The following is a 7,755-nucleotide window of genomic DNA, read 5'->3' as shown; positions in this document are numbered from 1 at the left end:
AGCCCCTGCTGAGGGCCAGCTAACCTAAGGTGTCAAGTGTGAGGAGGCCCTGGGGATGACTCCAGCCCACTGCCACCTGACCCCGACCATGCACGCGACCCTGAGCGATAACTACCTAAGCCCAGTTGAGTACAGGACTAGATAACACAAATGCTTCCTGTTGCTTTTTTTCATAGACTTTATTTTTTAGAGCAGTGTTAGGTTCATAGCAAATTTGAGCAGAAGGTACGGTACGTTTCCCATATCGCTGTCCCCACACATATTCAGCCTCCCCCACTGTCAAAATCCTGGACAGGAGTGGTACATTTGTTATAATTGATGAGCCTAGGTTGGCACCTAACTATCACCCGAAGTCCATAGCTTACCTTAGGGTTCACTCTTGATGTCGTACATTCTAAGGGTTTTGACAAATATATAACAGCATGTATCCACCATTATAGTATCGTGCAGAATAGTTTCACTGCCCTAAATATCACCTGTGCTCTGCCTGCCTATTCATCCCTCCCTCCAACCCCCCAATGCCTAACCGCTGCTGATCTTTTTACTCTCCCCATAACTTTGCCATTTTCCACAACGTCATATAGTTGGATCATACTCTGTATAGCTTTTCAGATTAACCTATTTCACTTAATAATATGTGTTGTTTCCTCCATGTCTTTTCATGGCTTGATAGCACATTTCTTTGTGGAGCTGAGTGATATTCCACTGTCTGGATATTGATTTATCCATTCACCTTCTAAAGAGCATGTTGGTTGCTTCTAAGTTTTGATAATTCTGAATAAAGTTGCTATGAACATCTGTGTGTGGGTTTCTGTGTGGACGAGAGTTTTCAACTCCTTTAGGTAGATACCAAGTAGCATGATTACTGGATTTTATGGAAAGAGTGTGTTTAGTTTTCTAAGAAACTGCCAGACTGCTTTCCAGAGTGGCCACACCATTTTGCATTCCCACCAACAGTGAACGAGAGTTCCCCTTGCACCATGGCTCTCCGTTATTCTTGTAAATGTGTAGTGGTATCTCATTGTTTTAATTTGCATTCCCCTGATGATGTATTATGTAGATCATCTTTTCTTTTTCCCCAGCTTTACTGAGATATAATTGATATATAACACTGTAAGTTTAAGGTGTATAACATGATGATTTGATACATTTATATATTGTGTTACCATTTATGATTATGCCATAAATGTTTACCATAGTAAGGTTAGTTGACACATCCATCAGCTCACACAATTACCCGTGTGTGTGTGTGTGTGTGTGTGTGTGTGTGTGTGTGTGGTGAGAATATTTACGATCTACTCTCTTAGCAACTTTCAATGCAGTATTGTTAAGTAGATGCCATGCTATACATCATATCTCCAAAATTTACTCATCTTAGAAGTGGAAGTTTGGGGGTGCCTGGGTGTCTTGGTTAAGATCCAATTCTTGGTTTTGGCTCAGGTCATGGTCTCAGGGTTGTGCAATTGAGCCTCGCATTGGGCTCCATTCTGGGCATGGAGCCTGCTTAAGATTCTCTTTCTCTCTCCCTCTCCCTCTCTCTCTTCCCCTCCCACTTCTCTCCCCTTTTCTAAAAAAAATGGGGGAAGTTGGTACCTTTTGACCAATATCTCCCATATCCCTCAACTGCTAGACCCTGGCAATCCCCAATCTACTCTCTATTCCTGAATTTGGCATTTTTAGATTTCATGTTATAAATGAGATTGTATAGTATTTGTCTTTGTCTGACTTATTTCACTTAACACTGTCAAGTTTCATCCATATTGTTGCAAATTGCAGGGTTTTCCTTTTATGGCTGAGTAGTTCCCATTATCTATATGGAATATGGAATATTCATTATATAACCTCATATATATTATATATCACATTTTCTTTATCTGGTCATTCATCAGTGGACACTTGGGTTGTTTTCATGTCTTGGCTATTATTAGCTACTGCCAATAATGCTGCAGTGAAGATGGGGCACAAATGCCTCTTAGAGATGAGTGATTTCATTTCCTTCAGCTAGATGCCCAGAAGTGGGATTGCTGCATCGTATGGTTGTTCTATTTTTAATGTTCTAAGGAACCTCTTACACTGTTTTCCACAGTGGCTGCACCAATTTACATTCCCACCAACAGGGCACAAGGGGTCCCTCTTCTCCACATCCTGTCAACATTTGTTATTTCTTTACTTTTTTGATAATAGCCATTCCAACAGGTGTGAGGTGGTATCTCCTTGTGGTTTTGATTTGCATTTCCCTGATAATAAAGGATGTGGTGTACCTTTCGTGTACCTGTTGGTCATCATTTGTGTGTCTTTTTTGGAAAAGCGCCTATTCTGGTTCTTTGCATGCTTTTTTTTTTTTTTTTTAGATTTTATTTATTTATTTATGAGAGACAGAGACAGAGAGAGAGAGAGAGAGAGAGAGAGAGAGAGAGAGAGGCAGAGACACAGGCAGAGGGAGAAGCAGGAAACATGCAGGGAGCCCAACCTGGGACTGAATCTCAGGACTCCAGGATCAGGCCCTGGGCCGAAGGCGGCGCTAAACCGCTGGGCCACCCAGGGATCCCCCTTTGCCTGATTTTATTTATTTTTCTTAAATTATTATTATTATTATTATTATTATTTCTTATTTATGATAGTCACAGAGAGAGAGAGAGAGAGGCAGAGACACAGGCAGAGGGAGAAGCAGGCTCCATGCACCGGGAGCCCGACGTGGATTCGATCTCGGGTCTCCAGGATCGCGCCCTGGGCCAAAGGCAGGCGCTAAACCGCTGCGTCACCCAGGGATCCCCCTTTGCCTGATTTTAAATTGAATTTTTGTTTTTGTGTTGGAGTTGAATGAGTTCTTTATGTATTTTTTTAATATCATCCACTTATCAGATAATGTGGTTTGCCAATATTTTCTCTCCTTCTGAAGGTTGTCATTTCGTTTGTTGATGATTTCTTTTGTGGTGCAGCTTTTCAGTTTGATGTAGTCCCACTTGTTTATTTTTGCTTTTTTTTATTTTAAAGATTGTATTTATTTATTCATGAGAGACACACAGAGAGAGGCAGGGACACAGGCAGAGGGAGAAGCAGGCTCCCTGCAGGGAACCCGATGCAGGACTCAATCCCAGGACCCCAGGATCACACCCTGAGCCGAAGGCAGACACTCAACAACTGAGCCACCCAGGGGCCCTATTTTTGCTTTTGTTGTTTGTGCTTTTGATATTGTGTCCAAAACACTTGTTGCCAAGAACAGTGTCAGGGAGTTTCTCCCTATGTCTTCTTCTAGGGGTTTGATAGTTTCAGGTCTTATATTTAAATCTTTCATCCGGCTTGATTTACTTTTTGTGACTGGTCCAATTTTACTCTTTCACATGTGAATATCCAGTTTTCCCAGAACCATTTATTGAAGAGACTTTCCTTTCCTCATTAAATATTCTTGGGCCCTTCAGCAAATATTAGTTGACCATAATATACATGTGTGTTTGTTTGGGGGCTCTTTATTCTGTTCCATTGGTCTATGTGTTGTTGTTGTTGTTGTTTTCTTAAGATTTTATTTATTTATTTATTCATGAGAGACACAGAGAGAGAGAGGCAGAGACACAGACAGAGGGAGAAGCAGGCTCCATGCAGAGAGCCCAATGCGGGACCCAATACTGGGACTCCAGGATCATGCCCTGAGCCAAAGGCAGATGCTCAACCACTGAGCCACCCAGGCATCCCCCTATGTTGGTATTTATGTCAGTGCCATACTGTTTTGATAATTATAACTTTGTAATATAATCTGAAATCAGGAAGTGTGGTAGAGCATCTTTTCATGTGTTATTTCCCATTTGCTTCTTTGGTGAGATAAAGGTGTTTGGCCCACCTTTTAATTGGGCTGTTTATTTTCTTGTTGTTGACTTTTAAGAGTTCTTTGCATGTTTTGAATAATGGTTTTTAGGGCAGCCCTGGTGGCTCAGCGGTTTAGCGCCGCCTTCAGCCCAGGGCCTGATCCTGGAGTCCCTGGATCAAGTCCCACGTCGGGCTCCCTGCATGGAGCCTGCTTCTCTCTCTGCCCATGTCTCTGCCCTTCTCTCTCTCTCTGTGTGTCTCTCATGAATAAATAAATAAAATCTTTAAAAAAAAATGAATAATGGTTTTTATCAGATGTATTATTTGCAAAGATTTTCTCCCAGCACTGGTCAGAAGTTTTTAATTTTAATGAAATCCAGCTTAGAAATAATTTCTTTCATGGATTATAATAATATCTAAAAATATATTATTCATTCATTCATGAGAGACACACAGAGAGAGAGGCAGAGACACAGGCAGAGGAAGAAGCAGGTTCCCCACTGAGCAGGTACCCTGATGTGGGGCTGGATCCTGGGACCCCAGGATCATGACCCAAGCTGAAGGCAGTTGCTTAACTGACTGAGCCACCCAGGTGCCCCATGGATTTTACATTTAAGTTGATGATCCAGGGATGCTTGGGTGGCTCAGTGATTGAGTGTCTGCCTTCGGCTCAGGGCGTGATCCCAGAGTCCCAGGATTGAGTCCCACATCAGGCTCCCTGCATGGAGCCTGCTTCTCCCTCTGTCTGTGTCCTGCCTCTCTCTCTGTGTGTGTCTCTCATGAATACATAAATAAAATCTTTAAAGAATAATAAGTTGGTGATCCATTTTGAGTTAATTTTTGTGAATGGTTAAGGTCTCTGTCACATTTTTCTGTATGTGGACATGTGGTTGTTCCAGAACCATTTGTTGAAAAGACTATCTTTTCTTCATTGTGTCACTCCTTTGTCAAAGATCAGTTGACTGTATTTATGTGGGTCTGTTCCTGGGCTTTCTATTCCATTCCATGGATCTATTTGTCCATTCTTCCACCGATACCACATTGTTTTGATTACTGCTGCTTCATGGTGCCACTCCTCCAATTTCATTCTTCTTCCTTCAAAACTGTGTTGGCTTCTGGGTCTTCTGCCTCTCCATATAAACTTTAGGATTAGTTTGTTGATATCCAGAAAAATGCTTACTGGCATTGTACTGAATGTATAGATCAAGTTGGGAAGAACTGACCTCTGGACATTGGGGCTTTCTGGTCATGAACATGGACTGTCTCTTCATTTATTTAGACACTCTCTGATTTTTTTTTATCAGAATATTATAGTTTCTCTCATATAGATCTTTTTTTTAAGATTTTATTTATTTATTCATGAGAGACACAGAGAGAGAAAGAGGCAGAGACACAGGCAGAGGGAGAAGCAGGCTCCATGCAGGGAGCCCAACGTGGGACTTGATCCCGGGTCTCCAGCATCAGGCCCTGGACTGAAGGCAGCGCTAAACCGCTGAACCACCCAGCCTGCCCCTCTCTCATATAGATCTTATCCAGGTCCTGGGATTGAGTCTGACATGGGGCTCCCCATAGGGAGCCTGCTTCTCTGTCTACCTAAGTCTCTGCCTCTCTCTGAGTCTCTTATGAATAAACAAATAAAATCTTTTAAAAAAAGATCATATCCATATTTTTGTTAGATTTATATTGAAGTATTTCATTTTGGGGAGTTGCTAACAAATTGTTATTTTTATTTATGTATTTATTTATGTATTTATTTATTTATTTTTGTTTTGTTTTTTTGTTGTTGTTGTTTTGGTTTTTTTGTTTTTTTATTTTTATTTAAGTAGGTTCCACAGCTGTGTGGAGCCCAACACAGGGCCGGAATTCACAACCCTGAGATCAAGACCTGAGCTGAGATCACGAGTTAGACACTCAACCAGCTGAGCCACCCAGTACTCCTTTGTGTTTTTAGCTTTAAATTCCACTTGTTTATCACTGATATGTAGGAAAACAATTGGCTTGTATATTAACCTTGTATCCTACAACCTTGCTTTAATGGCTTATTAGTTCCAGGAGGCTTTTTTGTTGATTCTTTTGGATTCTCCACATAGACAATCAGAATAATCACTTTTAAAAAAATTATACACAACTTTGCTTCTCTAACTCATGAGAGATTTGGGGAGAGGAGGGTCTGAGGAGGAAAGGAGCCATCACCCCATGAAAGATGCATGATAATGTAAAGCATATCCTAATTTAATATAATTAATGTGTCTTGTGAGAAAACATGCATCTTCTATCATTCTTTTTTCTAGAAGCACAGTGTACTTGGAACTGCTTCTTGGAGTAGAAGACGTATCCATGCTGGGGCTTGGTGGTCTCAGGTTGCCAAGAGTGGGTCCTGGGAGCTAAGACCTATTAGGAGCAGTGGGTGTCATGGCTGCCTCAGATCTGTGCAAGCCAAAAGCCTGGTCTTCTAAGATGGAGATGGAGGCGTGACAGCTCTTTTCACTCTGGGGCCTTTTCCAAGCAGCCGGTACAGAGGTATTGGGGAGCTTCAGTCCATCGGGTCACCAAGTTGGTGCTGGTAACTTTTCTCTGTGTTTGGCATAGAATAGCTTTCAGGCATGAAAGAGAGAGAGAAAAATAGACTCTGAGGATACCCAAACCCATCACCTTTGCAGTAGACATCTGTTGCTTTCACCCAGGGGATCTGCTTACAGAGCTTTGATAACCCTTTGGAGAACCACCCCTGCCCAGCTCCCAGCCCTCAGCCCAAGAAGGGACTGGCTTCCCAAGCCTAGGGCTCCGCAGGTGGGGGGTCATATGACCTGGGACTCCAACTGATCCAATGAGAGTCCTCCCCAGGACTCCAGTGAGGACTTACCGCGCACTTGGCCTTTCTGGGGGGTTGCCAAGTGCAGGCTGTTGTCCTGGAGCTGGGATTGGGAAGTAGTCCCTGAGGGAGGGCGTGGGATGCTTTTGCGAATGAGCCACCACTGAGAGCACAGGCAAGAGGTGACAGGGAACCTGGGGTCTAACGTGATTGTCTGAGGCCCTGGGGGTGCCTGGAAGGCAGCCATGCCCTGGCATTTTCAGTTCCATGAGTCCGTAAATCCCCTTTTATACTTAATCCAGTTTGAGTGGTGTCATCTAAAAGTGAAAGAGCCTGAACTGACATCCCCTGCAGCAGGCTGTATGCACAGATCTGGTTCTGGAAAGACAAACTCAGACTCTCAGGAAAGAAGCCTCTTTCCTCTCTCTTTCTTGAAACTGGAGCCTTTCTCAACACTCATCCCTGGGGCTGACCTTAAAGCCCTTTGAACTCCATTACCCGCTGGTAGCCCTATGTTGTATTGCAGAGCAGTGCCTCCTGGGCACGTGGCTGCTTGGGTGTGTCTGTCTCCTTCAGGAGAATGGGAATTCCAGGAGGTGTGGGAGCTGGAGCACTGTCACCCTCACTCACAGGCCCTGATATCCTGCTTGCCACTTGCCAGCGGCTCTGTGAGCTGAATGGAAAAAGGAAAGCAGCCCAGCAGGAGACAGGATTACCTGGATATCTGGACATGGGAAGGCTTGGGACAAGGAGAGAGCACTGGACTAGGCGTCTAGAAATAAAGGAAGGTACTATGGCCCTGCAACAACCCAGTGATTTCCTTGGGCCTCCAGTGGCCTCACCCATGGCAAGAAGATAACAAGCCCGGCCCTTGGTGTGCCAGGGAAAGTTCTGGTGGTGTTAGCATGTGGAGCTAATGCAGGCCTTGTTCACTAGACAGTCGCCTTGGGCTATAGACTTTATGTGTGCAGTTTCATCTAAACTGCTCTGCTACTGGATCGACAAGGCTGCTTTATTAGCCCCATTTACAGATGAAGAAACTGAGGCACAGTGAAGTTCAATTACTTGCTGGATACCACACAAATAGGCAGCAAGAAGATTGCTCTTGAGCCCAGATGTGTTGACACCAGGGCTCTCTGGTC

Source organism: Nyctereutes procyonoides, unplaced genomic scaffold (genome assembly GCF_905146905.1).
Source record: "Nyctereutes procyonoides isolate TBG_1078 unplaced genomic scaffold, NYPRO_anot_genome, whole genome shotgun sequence".
NCBI classification, from domain to species: domain Eukaryota; kingdom Metazoa; phylum Chordata; class Mammalia; order Carnivora; family Canidae; genus Nyctereutes; species Nyctereutes procyonoides.
Note: the sequence above shows the minus strand (reverse complement) of the source record.